General features: G+C 39.6%; 1 protein-coding gene and 1 pseudogene across 1 annotated transcript in view; both read right to left on the reverse strand.

Annotated features, from left to right (window-relative positions):
- LOC136864385 (nephrin-like) overlaps positions 1 to 18,555 on the reverse strand; it is a 426,801-nt gene that overhangs the window by 158,353 nt on the left and 249,893 nt on the right. The gene's annotated exons all lie outside the window — the stretch shown is intronic.
- Positions 14,538 to 14,656, reverse strand: LOC136858881 (5S ribosomal RNA; annotated as a pseudogene).

Raw genomic sequence — 18,555 nt, forward strand, 5'->3', positions numbered from 1 at the left:
TTGACTAGTGATGAGTAGGTGTAATTCATAAAGCGTGTTGTTCAGCTTCGTTTTTTTAAGGTGTAAGAACCTGATTTCATCTTTAATCCACAAGTGATTTACTTTCCGCTGTGTTCTCATTTCATGACGCAGTAATCTACCTCTCTTTTGTACGGAATTCAAATGTTTAGGTATAACGTCACTTTTAATACATTTCTTAAGAAAGTTCAGGTCTTTTGAAATACTAAGAATTTTAACCTTGGTGTTCTTAAATTTGTTTATCATTTTTCTAGCCTGGCTGGCATAATCATTATTAATAATCTTGACCATGATGGTCGGGATTGGATCCGTATTGACTTAGTAACAGTAAATATGTTGCAAGATAGTCCGCCTAGTCAATACAATTCATTCATTTACCTTTCACCTTAACATCTAGTACATGTTTCGAGAATATTATGCATTCTCTTCCTCAGATAGTGGATTAAAATTTGTTAAAACTTGTTAAAACTTGACAATCATACAGTTTGGCTAAACTATTTAGAAAACACAATATCCATGTATCCTTTAGGACAGACAATAATAATAATAATAATAATAATAATAATTTTTTGTTCAATTCGAATAGCGTAAACACCAACAGTAGGTTCAGTAAATCAGGAGTATACAAACTGTCGTGCCAAGATTGCGGAATAAAATATGTCGGACAGTCAGGTAGAAGTGTGGTGGTACGGTATAAAGAGCATGTCAATGCACGAAAACATTCTAGATACTCTGCAATGTGTGAACACATGCATGAAAGCAACCATCATTTCACAAATATTGAACGTGATATGACTTTATTACATTCATTAAGCAAAGGCAAACAAATGAATGCCTTAGAGAAATTAGAAATATACAAATTGCAATAATTTGATAATGAGAACAACCTAAATGAACACATTGCAGAAGACAATCAGTTGTTTAAATTGGTAACCCAATACCCTAGTAAGAGGCCAAATGATGTCAAGCGTGTAAGGGGGAAAGTATGACTGTAGTATCAGGGGCGGTTCCTTCCACCCCTCCTTCCATCCAACACGCAACCCAATGTAATTCTGTAACCAGTTGCCATACAACATCAGGTGCCTCAACATCTATCTAACACATGCATGCCACACGTAATATTTACATCATCACACTGGTAAGGTTTAATATTTTTACCCCGTTGTATTCTCATTTGTTCATGTCGGAGCCTTTTGTTAATTCTTAATTCATTTCCTTTTTATAGACCATTTTAACCTATTTTCAACCTGGCTGCATAATACATCTATCAACCGAAGATAATGGCAGGACTCCAAGTTTTAACGCAACTTCATTTATTCTTGTACAAATCCAATTGAACTACGCAAGATAGTATTATAATTCCTAGGACACCGTAATTTCACATCATTATACGACGCTGTGTCCAATATTTTAATTTAAATAGACATCATTTTAACACCCATTAACGGTGGATATCGGCAGGACTTCAAGTTTTAATGCAATTTCATTCATCCTTAACTCAATATTTTTGAACTACGCAAGGCAACTTCAAGGACACTGTTAATTCATATCATCACAAGACGTTGTATTTAATTAGACATTAATTAGACTATATTGTGTTTTTAATTTGTACTTGACAAAATGGGATTTTAATTCTATGTTTGTACTATCCAAAATTTTTAAGTGTCACATTTTCATACTCATTGTTTTGAATTTTAATGGGGGCCCCCTTATTTTAGTCAGGTCTTATTGTATACTGAATTTTAATCCACTAGCTGAGGAAGAGAATGCATAATATTCTCGAAACATGTACTAGATGTTAAGGTGAAAGGTAAATAAATGAATTGTATTGACTAGGCGGACTATCTTCCAACATATTTACTGTAACAATTTTATGTCATCCCTACTTGATTTCCAGTTCCCTGTTCCCCAAGTCCTCTACATTGTCATTATGATTGATTTCGTCTCGAAGGTGAATATAATTGTCAACTCGAAGCTTTTCCCGATTATTTCGTATAAAAATAATGAGCCTCTCTGTTTCGATTTTAGCATATACGTCGACCAAGTATTCATTAAAGAAATTTTCTCAATAATGCAAATTATTTTACTTATTCTCTCTAATCATTAATTGGTAACAATAGTACTGTAGTGCAGAATTTTTTAGGAAAATTTGGTTTGCCTGCATTTGGATCGACGTGATAGACCGAAAAGTTATATCCGTCTTCCCCATAAATAAACATTAGAAGTTACTGTAGGGCATCATAACATCTCTGAGTTTCGGGGATTCTCCGCAATCTATTGCCATGTCTGCAAAGTACTATGTCCCGTTAATCACAGTATTGATTTACCAGCAACAACACAGGTACTTCGTTTGTTGTCGGTTCGTTATGGCAAACTTTGTCCTCTGCTGAAGGTCGCCTATCAGTATTTATAACTATTTTATAGTCATTTTCGTTTGAATTTGGCTTAAGAGATTGAAGAACAGTTTTGTTTATTTCAATAAGCATGCTTTTCAAGCTTTCCACTAACGAAGAGTTTAGATTTGGAACATGTTGTAATCTTGCGCCCCTTTGTAGTACATCATCGATAATGAGATGTATTTGTAAAAATGATTCTCTGTCATTATCTACTCGAAGAAGGGAACCCATATTACACGATACACCTGCCCCTGCATTTTAAACGTGGGTATATAATTCCCTTCATGAACTTCATTTGCCCAGGAAGAAGTCATTTGAAAAGCCGAATTATAACGTCTGATATGATTCATAAAACGTTGAGATTGACCATGTTTGCCACGTAACAAAGTCTTAAGTGGCTCAGGTAGCTGCTGAATAGAGTTCAAGCACACTTTCCGAAAAGAGCAACAAAGTCCTTTGGACTCATTTATCCACCTTAAAGCTTTACAATAAGTGCAACAAACATTCATGGGGCCTATCTCTGATGATGCAGAATAATTTATTAAGGTATCCTAATCGATCCCACTGTTATGTTTTTCTTGCCATGCAATATAACGTCTATTAGTTCTTATTTGGTCATTATTGTCGTTGTCGCCGGTTTTCACTTTCAATATCCCGCATAGCACTTGTTGTTTATCTGGCAGTAACCGGACGCCTTTCTCGATCAAAATTTATTTCTGACTGACGAATGGTACTCACACATTTACGGAGCTGTGCTAAGTGCTCGATTCGCTATACTAGTTACATAAGATATCGATCACATTGTTCACATTGCCTCAATCGACAATTTGTGAGATGACTTTCTATAACCTGTTCAATCCCGGCTCAGTCCGGTATCGGTAGATTTTCTGTCCTGCGTGACTAAATTCTAATGCACTCTTTGACTTTTGGTCTTCTTCGTGTTTTTAGAGAGTTTTAATTTTCTTTTAGGCAAGAATAATAACTTAATTACTCAATACGAATGAACACAAATACGGTGCGCGTTGAGACTCAACCATCCGCAATAGCCCGCTCGTGCGTACTGAGCCCACGCGATAGCCAGCCTTTTTGATATTAAGTCGTTGCATGGGGGAAGCAGTAGGGTATGCCGAAGGGGAAAGCGCGGTACTGGACACTGCTTGTTTAGTTTATTATTATATTTTCGCACACTACCAAGATGGCTCCCAGCCGTAGGCCAAGAAGTGTTGCCTTAGAAACGTCTTAATGGAAGAGTGGAGTTATGTATCTATGGAGACTAAGAAAATGTATCGAGTGTGTGGTTGTTCGGGGAAGGTTAGCAAACAAAATATACTCTTAGTAAGTTTTCTATGGAGCAATTGTAGCAAAAAACAATATGGAGATACTTAGGGCAATACAATTAAACCAAAATATGCCCTCAAATCAGTTAAAAAACAGGCTCCTAAGATAAAACGTTCCAACAACCAACACACCAAATAAATGCATAAATACACTGTGATACCCATTAACACTACACAGAATAGGAAAAAGGATGATAAGATCGCGGATAAGATAAGATAAGATAAGATCCAGTGAGTCTATACTTGAATCTTAGCCAAAATGCAGAGAAACGCTTTAATCATGCACCGTTTATCAGAAGTACGTCATGTCGACAAACCGATTACATCACAAGACTCCTCGTTTAGTGATCTACATGGCTGGCTGCTGTAGAATCATTGAGCTAACGTTGCCATGCTTACGGCTGGTCGTTTCTTTATCGGATTCATAGAGCAGGGGAAGTGTAATGCCAATTCCTCCATAACGGTTGGTTTTAGGGCCTTAAAACCTGGTTTTCGGGACCGCGGAGTTTTGTTCTTTGCGTCAAAGGGGATTAAAATGAGCCTTGTCTCCTCCCCGTACGACAAATTCGATATTTCGCCTATCACTTTTATATATCCCACCGTCACCCCCCCCCCTCCCGTCTAATTGTTTCGAAAATTTGAAAGTAGCCTAAGCTACTCCTTATATCCTTAGTTAGCTGCCAAAGTAGCCTAAGTTACTCTTTATTCCCTTAGTTATCTTCCAGTGCAAGTCCGTCAAAGTTGGCCTAACCGTTTCGGAGATTATCCGGAACAAACAGACAGACAGACATACAAAAACGGTAAAAATTGTTTTTTTTAGTTATAAGTACTGCATATGCTTTAATATAAACTTAGCAAAATGCTGTTATTTTGACAATTCAAACAGACACTTCAATTATATGTGCGTGTACATAGAATACGAGCTGGACGACGAAGACGAGAGGGGTACGAGGGGCTGCCCCTACGAGGATGATAGAGTTTCACGATTATTTCCAAGGAGTTCATCGACTTGGGGCTGAAAGCTCTCAGGGGTTCTCTTTTGATACTCAGTCACCACTGAGACATAATTTACTTTAATTGTTTTATTTTTGAATAAAATTGTTGTTACGTATTCTTTGTGTAAGGCAGCCTCCGAGTGGAGGAAGACTTTTAAAAATTGTTTTTAAAAAATACAAGGAATCAGATGAACTGGCTTAATTTTTAATGTTAATATTTTCCGAACTAGCGAGGAATTTAACATGTTGTCAAGCGCGGATAATCACTTGCGTTGTAGCAGACCGGAAATATCTCCGTATAACTCTCTGAGCTGTTTCTCTGATCACTGGAGCGCTGGCCATTAACCTCCCATGAGACATGCTAGCCTGTTAACGTTGCGAAGTAACTTTTAGTACAGCAATTGTGGTCCAGACATATTTCCCTCTGTTTGAGTCACTGGGGACGTGAATATTTCTCCAAGAAACAGCGGCATTAGCTTGCTTGATTCACATGTCAAATAGGATTAATGTAAAATGTGTCCAAGCGTGAATCTACTCTGTCAACATCTCTCTATTGCATGGTAAATTAAGCATAGGCTATGCAAATTAATGTCTCCATGCACAAAGGGACGTTGATGAGACTGCCATTCACGTTTGATAGTCTGAGTGTCTAACTATTGCCTGATCGTAGACTGAGTTATCCAGTTAGGTAGCAGAACAGTTAGGATAATATTTAACAGTGTGTCGTTCTTTCAATACATAAATTCCGGCTCCTTGGCTGAATGGTCAGCGTAGTGCTCTTCAATTCAGAGGTCCCCGGGTTCGATTTCCGGCCGGGTCGAAGATTTTACCTAAAATGGTTCATGCTGTCCCCAACATCCGTGCAACTCACACACCACACACAACGCTATCTTCCACCACAATAACACGTAGTTACCTACGCATGGCAGATGCTTCCCACCCTCATCGGAGGGTCTGCCTTACAAAGGTTGCACCCGGCTAGAAATAGCCATAAGAAATTATTATTATTAATACTTAAATTTACATCTTTATCAGTTTCGTTAGTGAAGTGGGTTTCTACCGGGATGTGTGGCTCAGAATAACAGAGTGCTGGCCTTACAACCCCAACTTGGCACGTTCGATCCTGGCTCAGTCCGGTGTCGGTAGATTTTCTGTCCTTCGGGACTAAATTCCAGCACCTCGGCGTCTCCGGAAATCGTAAAGGTACAGTTTGCGCATATTAATCTGTACAAGCAGGTAAATTTAGTTTTCTAAGTAATAAAGAGGTAACAACTGTTTCTTAACAACTGCATGGATACCCATTGTTGTAAGTTCAAGTTGGCATGTTTTGGTAGCTGTTTGAAACACAAGAGTCTAGCTCCTGAGAGAGCAATAGTTTAGTGTTTTGCCACATAGCGCTAAAAGAAGATAATCGGAGCAGTAGTTCAAATAGTGACGCTAGATGTCAGGCTATCCCTCCGTTCCTCAGCACGATTTCAATTGGTATTACGAGAATAACTTGCACACAATAACAAATTCTTTTTCACCTTTATGTCATGATTACCACCATTTCACTGGATTATTCGAAGATGCAGGCGACTCGGAATACTAGCGTTGCTGTAGAGACGAAGTCTCGTTTCGTTCCAAGGTCTCGGACTTCCCATAAAAGCACATTAGAAAGTTTAAAAATTACGTTTTATGTAGAAGAGTGGTAATTCTATCACGTTTAATAGAGATAAATAAATGTATCACACAGTAATTCAAGAAGAGTTCAGACGAGTCAGATCGTTGCGACTGGAGAGTTCACGTCCTGGTTGAAATGAAAATACTCCATAGTGTGTGTATAGGCCTGTACATTTACAATTGGCTTTACGTCGCTCCGACACAGATAGGTCTTATGGCGGCGATGGGATAGGAAAGGGCTGGGAGTGGGAAGGAAGCGGCCGTGGCGTTAATTTTACAGACCCAGCATGTGCTTGATGTGAAAATGGGAAAGCACGGAAATCCATCTTCAGAGCTGCCGACAGCGGGGTTCTAACTCTCGAATGCAAGCTCACGGCTACGAACCCCTAACTGCATTGCTGCCTCGAAGAATTAATTATTCTTCTTCTCTTCTTGATCGTTATTGGACACCGTGTTTTATATGGCCTCCATCCAGCCACTGAACCTCTTTAATATTTACAATTCTTATATTAAGGGTGATTCTGAATATCTTGTTATGGTATTTAAAGTACATATCTATGAAAGTAGATTCTTGTTGATGGGATATATATTAAAATAGCGGGATAAAAATACACAAAGATACAGGGTACTATACCTTCTTGCCAGTGTGATTTGATTTATCACGACATTTAACTACCAGACATACAAGACCGAATCACATATAAAGGAGTTTGTTACTTATATTAGTAGAGTTACACTGTTAATTTGCTTTCCTGAAGGAAATGAAGCGTTAACTCTGTCAATTGAATTATGGGATTATATAACACACAAGATACATTCAATGGCAGTGGAAAACCCAACTTCATTAATTTCTGAATACATTTTTGTCGTTGATGACTGAATTTCTCACACTGGAAGAAAAACATGATTTGTTGTACCGAATAATTCACCACATTCACGGATATTCGATTCGATCACTTAAATGTTCAGGGGTACAGGCAAAACTGAACCTCAATCTTATTATCATGGTTACCACCACTGTCGTCTTGTGCTCGAAGAATTACATTCAACCAACTACAATATCTTGATTCAACTTCCTACTGAGCTACGCAGCGACAAACTCACCGGTGTTTTCCGAAGTGCTCCGATTGTACTCTTGCAGCGCTATGCGGCGAAAGACGAAACTATTGCTCCCTCAGGAGCTAGACCACAGTGATTGAAACTGCATTCAGTGAGTATATTTAATCAGTCATAATTTGTATCACACTAAAGAAGAGAAGTAAGATTATAATCCTCCACGAATGTAGTGGTATCACTCAGAGATAAATATCAGCTGAATTTAATGTAAGTTTGGGTGCTGTTTGTAATTTAATTAGTAGGGAAAACGAAACTGGGCGCATTTCACCTTAATGGCAAGGGTGATGTCGCTGTAAAGGGAAACCCTCTAGGGAAGATGATGCCTATCTCATCAGAACAAGCAAAATTCATTCTGAAAAGAATAGTTTCGATTTACAAAAAGATTTGGAGCGTGCAGCATTCAAAAGACGGCTTTTAGAAGCTGGAAGGAAAGATCGAAGACCTTTCAGGAAACACATATCAACGTGTACCATGAATGAAAAGAGATTGGAATGGGCAAGAAAATATCAGAAATGGACACAAGAAGCGTGTCCAAGGGTCTTATTCAGTGTTGAAAGTCAGTTTCAAATGTAAGGAGAAACAATAATGAGACATTTTCGCAGAGCACGTCAGACAGACATTAAAGTTTCCAAATAAATGTTTTAGGGCTGTTTTTACACTCACAATCCCTAAATGTTTGGTCCCTGTTGATGGAATGATGAACAGCGGCAAGTACATCCCAATTTTAGAGAGAAAAGCTGCCCCAGAACTGAAGAGATTGGCTCAAGAACTGCTCGTTCACTCGCCATGTATCGAAAAAAGTCAGCGATTTCCTGATGAAAAATGGTTTCCAGTGTTTGGACTGGCCTGGAAATTTACTGGACATTAAAACTATAGAAAATCTTTGGGCAATTATCAAGAAACGGATGAGGAAAATGGACTGTACTACCAAGGAAAATATGCTTTGTGCTGTAGAGAGAGTGTGGTTTCGTGACCAAGAAATAAAGAAATAAGGGAAATACGTCAGAAACTCATTGACTCTATGCCGAAGCGAGTGGAAGTGTTAATTAAAGCCAAAGGTAGACATATCAAATACTAGAATATTGTTTAATAAGAAGTAACTTTGATGAGAGGCAAAAAAATTCAAAAAAAAAATTCTAAAGGTATCTCTGTTCACATTAATATGCAAAAGGCCGGGCTGAGTGGCTCAGATGGTTGAGGCGCTGGCCTTTTGACCCCAACTTGGCAGATTCGATCCTGGCTCTGTCCGGTGGTATTTGAAGGTGCTCAAATAGGTCAGCCTCGTGTCAATAGATTTATTGGCACGTAAAAGAACTCCTGTGGGACAAAATTCCGGCACCCCGGCGTCTCCGAAAACAGTAAAAGAGTAGTTAGTGGGATCTAAAGCAAATAACATTATTATTAATATGCAAAAGACGACAGTGGGACGTAAAGACAATAACATTATTTTTAATTATCTGTCTGGCTCTCAATTCAGACGACCGAGGTTCAAAAGCTGGTAGTAGATTATGATATAGTTTCAGAAAGGTTATCCGGCATTAACACGTTCCTTGCGGTTCGAGTCACCATGTGTCCCGAAGCATGTTACTCTTATCCGTCGGTGAGAACTTCCCAGAATTGCGAAGTAAGTAACTATGTCCTACTTACAAATTGTCGATAACTAATGGCAGCATAGAGTTCCTATTGAAGTAAACGATCGAGGCATAATGCTAATTTCGATCGGCCCACCGGTAACCCGAAGGAAGTTTTTTTGCATCTTCCATTCATATCTCTTCGGGTCATCCTGTGTTCGCATTGTTGTCTAACCTACATTTTTGCGCGGGAACCACTTGCGCGTTTACGGTAATAATATTAATAATAATAATAATAATAATAATAATAATAATAATAATAATAATCGTATGGCCTCAGCTACCGTGTGCAGACATTTCAATTTGACGCCATCTGGCTGTCTGCTCGTCAATTTCGACGTTCCGTTTTACTCTAGGCCCCCACTAGATGGCAGACCGAGTAAACCGAAACTCTCTTGGGCGTCTATGGCTGAGATTTAATGAATTTTGCACCGCCGTCTCAATCCTATATACTGCCTGCTCTATGCTATGCGCTTAACATGCTTCTCAGCGTGAGCTCTTAGTGTCACAAACCTCCGCTAGGGGCGCCAGCTAACGCACCCAACTTATCTCCGTACCCACGTTATTCTCTTCCAGTGCGTATGCATCGAGCATTTATTTGTGTGTCTCTGATTGTAAAATGATTAATTGTTGTGTTCCTCACTGTATATCAAAACAGGAAATCCAAATTTTTCAGGTGTGAGGATTCCTGTTATCCCTGTTATCCCTGCAAGTAAAGACTTCGAGAAAATTGTAGCCTGAATTTTAGAGATGAAGATAAAAGATAAAACTAAAAGAAAAAAATATTGAAGCCAGAGAGAGTGCATAGTCGGTCTTCGAATTATCCCCATTACATTCAAACCAGAAAAATAGCTCCACGAAAGACCAGACAGTGACAAGGTATTTCTTCGGAAGAAATCTGTGATGAAACAAGCTCTTCAGCCGCAGGATATACAATGGATGACGAGTACGAAATTAATTTGAACAACGATTCCAACGAGTAAGAATGACAGCAGTGATCAGAAAATCAGACATTAGAGGCTCCGATCAAGAATTCTGAGACTGCGATAACAGCTGATGACTAATCATAATAAAGTTAAAAGACTACAGAGACAATTCGAAGACAACCCAGAAATTGATCGTCTGAATAAAATAAAGGAAGCAGGCGAACAAAGGAAAAACGACCGTTTTTAAAAATCAAATCCATAATTTTCGCAAGACAAAATACGGGCAGTCAGAACAAATCACGCGGTACTATGTGGCGTGGGGAATAGTATCCCAAACGGTTACGAATATGGCAGGACTGCTGGTCTAGTGTCAGCTCCGTCACAAAGTACTCTGGACAGGTAGCCTAAATGAAAAATGTTGATGGTGTTTGTCGGGATTTCCCAATTAGTGAAGGAGACACTTAGAGCTGAATGTAAAAGTCTTAGACCAACAGATAGGAGTGTAACAGTGATCGCAGATTAAATGGCTAATTAGGTACGGCTACTCTACGACCGAACCAGTGACAAGTTCCTTTGCGTAGTCAATGTTGAAGGTGTATTTGGCACAGATATTGTAAAATCTCCTGCTCTCGCGAATAAACTGTTGTGTTTTCTTGTAATCCGACTTTCAAATAAGTTCTCTAGCGCTGCTGCCTACTTCCATTAAAGGCGTAGAGTCTACGATCTATCCCTTTTAGTTCAGAAATGATTACTGTAACGCCTTTCGGCAAAACAATCCAGACTGTGTGCATTTCTATTCGCAAGCAGATAAAATACTTACAATGGTTGAATGATGATTTCATCGAGTACGTTAAAATAATTCGGTTGGAATCAAAACGTGAAAAACTGAAGTGTCTGACTAATGAGACGGCAGATGCTGTCTCGCGAACGGTGAAATCTATAGTGGAATGTGTGTCTTACCTATTAAAAAATCAGTTATTTAATGTTCTCATTAGATGATTTTCTGGAGACGCAATAGAAGCTCTATTTAGTTCAGTGAGATTGGGTGGTGGATTTAATGACATGACGAACGCACGCACTGCATTATATGCTATAAAACGTATCCTGAAAACTGGTCATGAACAAAGGGTCAACGAAATAGTGATAGACATTTTTTTGCGTCCACTGCTGGTAAATAAGAGAAAGAAAAGGACTGAGAAGGTGCTCCGTTACTCGTGTCGAGAAAATTCTGAAATTTGTATGTACCATGCAGCATAGGATGATCCTAATATATCTACTGTAACTGGTAAGATTTTATATATTTTACGTTTCTATATCTTAAGCCAAGCTCAAATGTGAAATATTAGTTTCTGTATGTGCATTATCCTCTCAATTAGTAACATGTTAAGGATTATTTTTAATTTTATATTGGTGTTAGGACCAACACTCATTTAACCAACATGTGCTGTGGGTGCGGTAAGTGCTGCCATCTGCAATGTCGCTGTAAACGCAATTCTCGCCGCACAGAGCAGGCAGTATATAGAGATTGAGACGGCGGTGGAATTTTGTCGGGTAAACACCAAATGTGTCACCAGAGATCTTTTACATGCCGACATCGTACGACATGGAGTGTCGAATGGACTTTTTCCGCCCTTCAAAAATCCGACTACCTCTGCCGAGTTTGAACCCGCTATCTTGGGATCCGGAGGCCGACACTCTACCGCTGTTCCACAGAGGCAGCTGCGTTTACGGTGAATGAAGCCGACAATGTCGCTGCCTTCAGATGGCAGATTGTTGTTTAATACGAGGAGTACCACCCTTCTGACATCTCCTGTAACCAATTCCTTGCTACATTGCTCTCAAGTAAGATTTTTATTTATTGGGGTAATTATTGAAATGTTTATTATCTTCCGTATATAATACTGTATTTACAAGCAAGTTCATATCCTTTTTTTAAGGCTTGGAGCTTTCACATTCTGACACACCGGTGAAACGGAAAAGATCCCGGTCAAATTGCTCATGATTTGAAACAAAGTGATGAGAGTGACGGTGATTTATCTCCAGTATCTCAAGATGACCCTACGTGCAACCTCGTCTTTTGCGATATTATTTTGTTACTAAGCATAAAATGAAAATACTTAACGTACGCCTATCATATTCCCATTAAAACAGATCCATGAACGAGAAACTAACATTTACTTCCGGAGCCATTTCTGGGTCACGCACTTCTTGAAACGGAAAACTGTCACATAGCTAAATAAAAAGGAATATCTCCTCAACAATAACACACACAACAAGTGCTCCAGCATTGCATTGGATTTCACAGCAGGGACTAACCAGAGTCAAATTCTTCAAGTCACCGGTGGATTGATACGACGTAAAATTAAGTCATGAAAATTCAGTACCGCAGAGAACAGTTCTTACTTAAATCACGGAATGCGTCAGGATAGCTCTAGTGGCTAGGGTGAGATAAAGAGAAAAGATCGTTGATTAATAAACCGCATTTATGTTGTCCGTGGATGAGAAATTATTTTAATATTGTAGAATTCCGCTTGTCCACTAAGTACCAAATTTACATCACTCTTGGGGTTACCATGAACGCAAAATCAATATTGTGAGAAATATGGGAGAATGAAATACTATTGCGTATGCACACAATTAAAATCGAGTGACAAACACAATTTGATATTCACATGGATTAATGTATTATGTTCCTGCGTCTTTAGAATGCTATTTGGATGAAATATTGATTTAATATTGACAGCGGCAGTAGTGTTAGCCTCTATGTTGAAATAAATTACTGATCCATTTCACACAATGAGTTGATTCAGCTCACACAGTGTTCACATCAATCAACAGACAATTAGAGTTATACAGAGAAACCTCACAGTGACATCTGCATGTGTCCACCCTGATAACTTTTTAATTTGAATCAAAAGCACCGCCAGTTAATGCAAAAATGGAGTTTCATAGAACAAAAAATGAGAAACATGGACTCCGAAAACTCATTTATTATCCGATCGTTTAGAGGTTAAATGATTTTATTTATTTTTTGTGTATTAGCCTGAGTTCATCTAAACAATTTCACGGAGCTAAAGTCATTGACATAACTTAAAGAACCGAGCTCGATAGCTGCAGTCGCTTAAGTGCGGCCAGTATCCAGTATTCGGGAGATAGTAGGTTCGAACCCCACTGTCGGCAACCCTGAAGGTGGTTTTCCGTGGTTTCCCATTTTCACACCAGGCAAATGCTGGGGCTGTACCTTAATTAAGGCCACGGCCGCTTCCTTCCCACTCCTAGCCCTTTCCTATCCCATCGTCGCCATAAGACCTACCTGTGTCAGTGCGACGTAAAACAACTAGCAACTAGCGAATTACTTAAAGACAAGTAATTATTTCATGGAGTCAAATAAAGGACCCAGTCTGGTATACAGGAGCATTGAAGAGTAGGTTCTGGGATATGCGGCTGTGACAGAGAACTATATTCTTAACTTTCTGAAGACCGAGCGAGTTGGTCGTGCGGTTAGGGCTGTCAGCTGTGGGCTTGCATTCGGGAGGTAGTGGGTTCGAACACCATTGTCGGCAGCCCTGAAGATGTTTACCCGTGGTTACCCATTTTCACACCAGGTAAATGCTTGGGCTGTACCTTAATTTATGCCATGGCTGCTTCTTTCCCACTCCTAGTCCTTTCCTATCCCACCGTCGACATAAAACCTATCTGTGTCGGTGCGACGTAAAGCAAACTGTAATAATAATAATAATAATAATAATAATAATAATAATAATAATAATAATAATAAAGCTTTCTTCAGTCTACCACAAATTTCAGACTGAGGACTTTTCCATATTGATTAGTTCATTGGACAACATTAAAAAGCGTCATCAGAAAAGGGAGGAACATTTTGATACGTTTTGACAGTTAACAACACCGAGAACCTACTATACCTTCAATATAGGCTACAGTGTAAGTAACAATATCTCTTAAAAGTATGTGACATAAAAAAAAAAAAAAGGCACTCTTGTCCTCATATCGAGGTGGTGCAGATTTCTTCAGGTGACCGGACGAATTGACCGTGCGGTTAGGACCGCGCAGCTGTGATCTTGCATACGGGTGATGGTGGGTTCGAACCCCATTGTTGGCAGCCCTGAATATGTTTTCCGTGGTTTCCCATTTCAAACAAGGTAAATGCTGGGGCTGTACCTTAATTAAGGCCACGGCCGCTTCCTCCCCACTCCTAGGCCTTTCCTAACCCATGGTCACCATAAGACATATCTGTGTCGGAGCGACCTAGAGCAACATAACAGTATATTTCTTTTCAGAGTCAACTCGTATGGACATAAGCTGCATGTACCATTTCAACAACATACCATCCCTCCTGCCATTCTTGAATCTCGGGCAGCAACGTGAATCGAGCCCGGGCCTCCAAGGACGGCAGCTAAGTGCTAATCGATACGCTACGGAGGCGTGAAAGGAATTAAGCCAACGGCACGTGGTGTTCTCAAGCGGTCATCCATCCAGGTACTGACCATGCCCAACGTTGCTTAACTGCGGTGATCGGATGAGAAACGGTGTATTCAACATGCTACGTCCGCTGGCCTCTAAAAGGTAATTCTTTACAGTTGTATCTAGCTAAGTGAATTTTGCAGTTTATGTCAGGAGGTTTTATAGCTTCCAAGTCCTTACAATATACGTGGGTGAGTAGTATAATATTTCACTCTGTGCCCTTCCTTCAATACATAAATGCATTTTTTAAAATTTAGATTCGTATTTTTTTCTTTATTTTTTAATAATTAGCCCCAGTATTTGGCTTTTGTGGAAGTGGGAAGAAACAGGAAGCCATCGTCAAGGCTGCCGCCAATGGAATCGAACCCTTTATCTCCCGAATGGAAGCTGATAACTATACGACTCAAACCCCACAGCCACTTGTTCGATCATATTTTCCTATAGGATATTAATTTCTCTGCACCTAGAGAATTGTTTTTTATTTGTTTCATCATTCAGTCCGTACGTGCTGAAATTTCAAAATGAAAGTCAGTTCTTCCCTTTTTACGGTTGGCTTCCAATATGTAAATACTGCTCTTTGCTCTTTTCAGATTATCCTAGTTATTTCTGGTGTCCCTGGAACCATCCTAGTTCATTTCAGTTTTGACCGGAGTTTTAAGGACGGTTGCCCTTGCCGACGCTACGTGACAAGTGAGATGAAAACTTCAATCCATAATTGACTGGGATTCGAACCTCAGCCTTCAGGACTGTAAGCCAGCAGCTAAGCCACTGCATAAATTTTCCCAAGCATCGACAGGGTTTCAAACCTCAGTCTTCAGGGTGGAGAGCCAGCAGCTGAACTAATCATGCCTCCTCCAACCTATCAAATACCAAAGCAAACCAAAGCAAACTCCGTACAGGTCATGAAGGCCCCTGGAGGGCTGGAAGGTACAGTAAATGATTCCACTATTCGTAACTTCGGCACTTGATGGGGTAGAGGGATTAGCTTAACACTCGGCTCTATTTGCCTCCAGAAATTAACCTGGTACACATTTTTACAAACTGTCAAATATAAACCATACCAAACCCCATGTCACAACAGCCCCGAAGAGCTATGGGCTACCTAGCGACCGCTGCTCACCCCAGATACCTGCAGATTATGAAGTGTCGTGTGATCAATCAATGAATATTCAAGATAAACTTAAATATTATAATTAAGCGGTCCGCCTATTCAATACAATATATAATTTATTATATCTAGTACATGTTTCGTCCCCTAAGGGACATCATCTGCTAATAATAAATTAACATTAATATATCAGAAATAAATATTAAAATTGTAAAGACACCTTAAAATTTTTGACATTTAAAATAAGATCTTCGAAATTTTGTTAAGATCTGTCATGTGGATTCCATCGATGTATAAAAATGAAATGACGTCTGTCTATTTTGGCGGCCCCGCTGTATAGGGATAGCGTGCCTGTCTCTTACCCGGAGGCCCCGGCGATTCCAGGGCAGGTCAGGGATTCTTACCTGGATCTGATGGTTGGTGCGAGGTCCACTCAGCCTACGTGAGTACAATTGAGGAGCTATCTGACGGTGTGTTGGCTGCACCGGTCTAGCAAGCCAAGAATAACGGCTGAGAGAATTTGACCACACGACACCTCGTAACCTCCAGGGCTTCGGTCTGAGCATCGCTTGGTAGGCCATGGCACTTCGAGGCTGTTGTACCATGGGGTTTGGTTAGGGTGACCAGATATTCAGAGACAAAAAGCAGGACCTGATCGTAAATATGATCTAGCAGCGAACTTGATAGCCGATTTCTCTCGTCCCTTTTAAGCGATACAAAGCGCAAAAAGCATACAACGAATCATACATTATTACTCACTACAGCCTGATAAAACTTAAAAGCACTCTGATTTTTAGATGCTATAAAAAAGGAAGTAATATGTTTCAATAACAATAATTACCGAATTTTCTTAATTTGCCCCAGCATCTGGCTTGTGTGGAAGTGGGAAAAAACAGAAAGCCATCGTCAAGGCTGCCGCCAATGGAATCGAACCCACTATCTTCCGAATGCAAGCTGATAGCTACACAACTCAAACCGCACAGCCACTTGTTCGATCACATTTTCCTATAATATATTAATTTTTCTGCACCTAGAGAATTGTTGTTGTTTTTTTTTTTCTGCTGATTTCCTTCATCATTTAGTCCGCACGTGATGAAAATTCAAGAACATATCAGATGTGAGGCATTTCGTCTTCGGTCTGACACTAGACTCGTCAGAGTGGGATGTGTTATACCCTACCCACTGACGCTGGGTGTATGCAGGTGAGCTTATCAGAAGCCTATATATGAGGCACAGTCTGATAACTGCATACGGGAGATAAATCTCCACAATGGAATTATTGCCCGCCTAGCAATTCCGAATGGAAAATTCTAAATTCCCATGGAGGGAATTAGATATTTTCACCAACAGAGCATGTCAAAAACATATCAGATGTAAGTCTTTTCAGGCGTTTGCTCTATTGACCAGCGTTTTAAGATGAAAGTATTTTTTTTTTCTTTTTACTGTTGGCTTAGTTCATATAAATGTTGAGGTTTTCCAGTATGTAAATGCTGTTCTCTTCAGATTATCCTACTTATTTCTGGAGTCCCCGTAAACAATGTCATACAACTCTACGCAGTTATAATCAAGTTGCACCTAGTGATAACCATGTGTTTTATATTTTCAGGCTTTAGCCAGGATTTTGCAATTGTCCAAAGCTGTTCATTAATAAATATATCCGTTCTGTAGGAGCATTTGTAACAGACAATCTTAAAATAAATTCTACAATATCACCTATATTCCTGAAGCCAATATTCCTGTCTTCAAAATTAGTGAATATTTCCACCCACTTGAAATGAGTTGGTGTACAAGCCGAATTTCATTCCTTTATTTTAGTAACTGTGACATTTTCTCTGACATTAACAATCTCAGCAATGTTTACTGCACGTTATTTGCATTACGATCAGTCTACGGCCGTATGGGGTTCCACATTTGAACTGAGAAATATAGATCCTGTTTACATCTTAAGGAGTTATTTATGCGTTTTAGTCCGACTCGTTGGCTGAACGGTTAGCGTACTGGCCATCGGTTCAAAAGTTCCCGGGTTCGATTCCCGGCCGGGTCGGGGATTTTAACCTTAATTGGTTAATTCCAATGGCACGGGGGCTGGGTGTATGTGTTGTCTTCATCATCAATTCATCCTCATCACGACGCGCAGGTCGCCTACGGGAGTCAAATAGAAATACCTGCACCTGGCGAGCCAAACCCGTCCTGGGATATCCCGGCACTAAAAGCCATACGACTTTTCATTTATGAGTTTTATATGTTTCCACCTCATAGGCCTTAGATATAGGAAAATTCCGTCATACCTAAATTTTATGCAGCAATATTCACGATTTTTTTAGATGAATTTGCAGTTTATGAACCGTATTAGAATCAAGCTCCAAAAATGTTTTAAAACACAAAATATTTTATTATTGTAAACCGCTCACCAAATTTATTGAGCTTACTACCTCGCCCATGTGGCCTTAGCTGCTATGCTGAACAGGGCAATAAGATTGTTGAGATTCTTAATGTGCCTTGTCCCTTCTGTTGCAACTCACCTCCACTAGATGACCGCCAAGATAACGGCATCGTAGTCTTCATAGGCCGCGAGAAAAAAATTCCGACATGGCGGCGGTTGTCAAGACCTAGCATTTATTATTTTCGGTGTAGTACAGGTAAAAACTAACCGGGTTAACAAACTGAACGAAATGCAATCACTCTGTAAGAACCACGGGTCACTTATACCAATATACTCAGATGGTATCCCTGAACAACCTCCGGAAGTTTGATTCATTGCTTGATTGAACCCTCAGACGAAACACGCACACTTTTACCACAGAAGTGGAACTTCGTATTGCAAGTAACTTGGTCTATGAGTGTTTTGCAAGACGAGGAAATATTTTAAATAAATTGTGACTTG

The sequence above is a fragment of the Anabrus simplex genome, chromosome 1 (genome assembly GCF_040414725.1).
Source record: "Anabrus simplex isolate iqAnaSimp1 chromosome 1, ASM4041472v1, whole genome shotgun sequence".
In the NCBI taxonomy this organism is placed as follows: domain Eukaryota; kingdom Metazoa; phylum Arthropoda; class Insecta; order Orthoptera; family Tettigoniidae; genus Anabrus; species Anabrus simplex.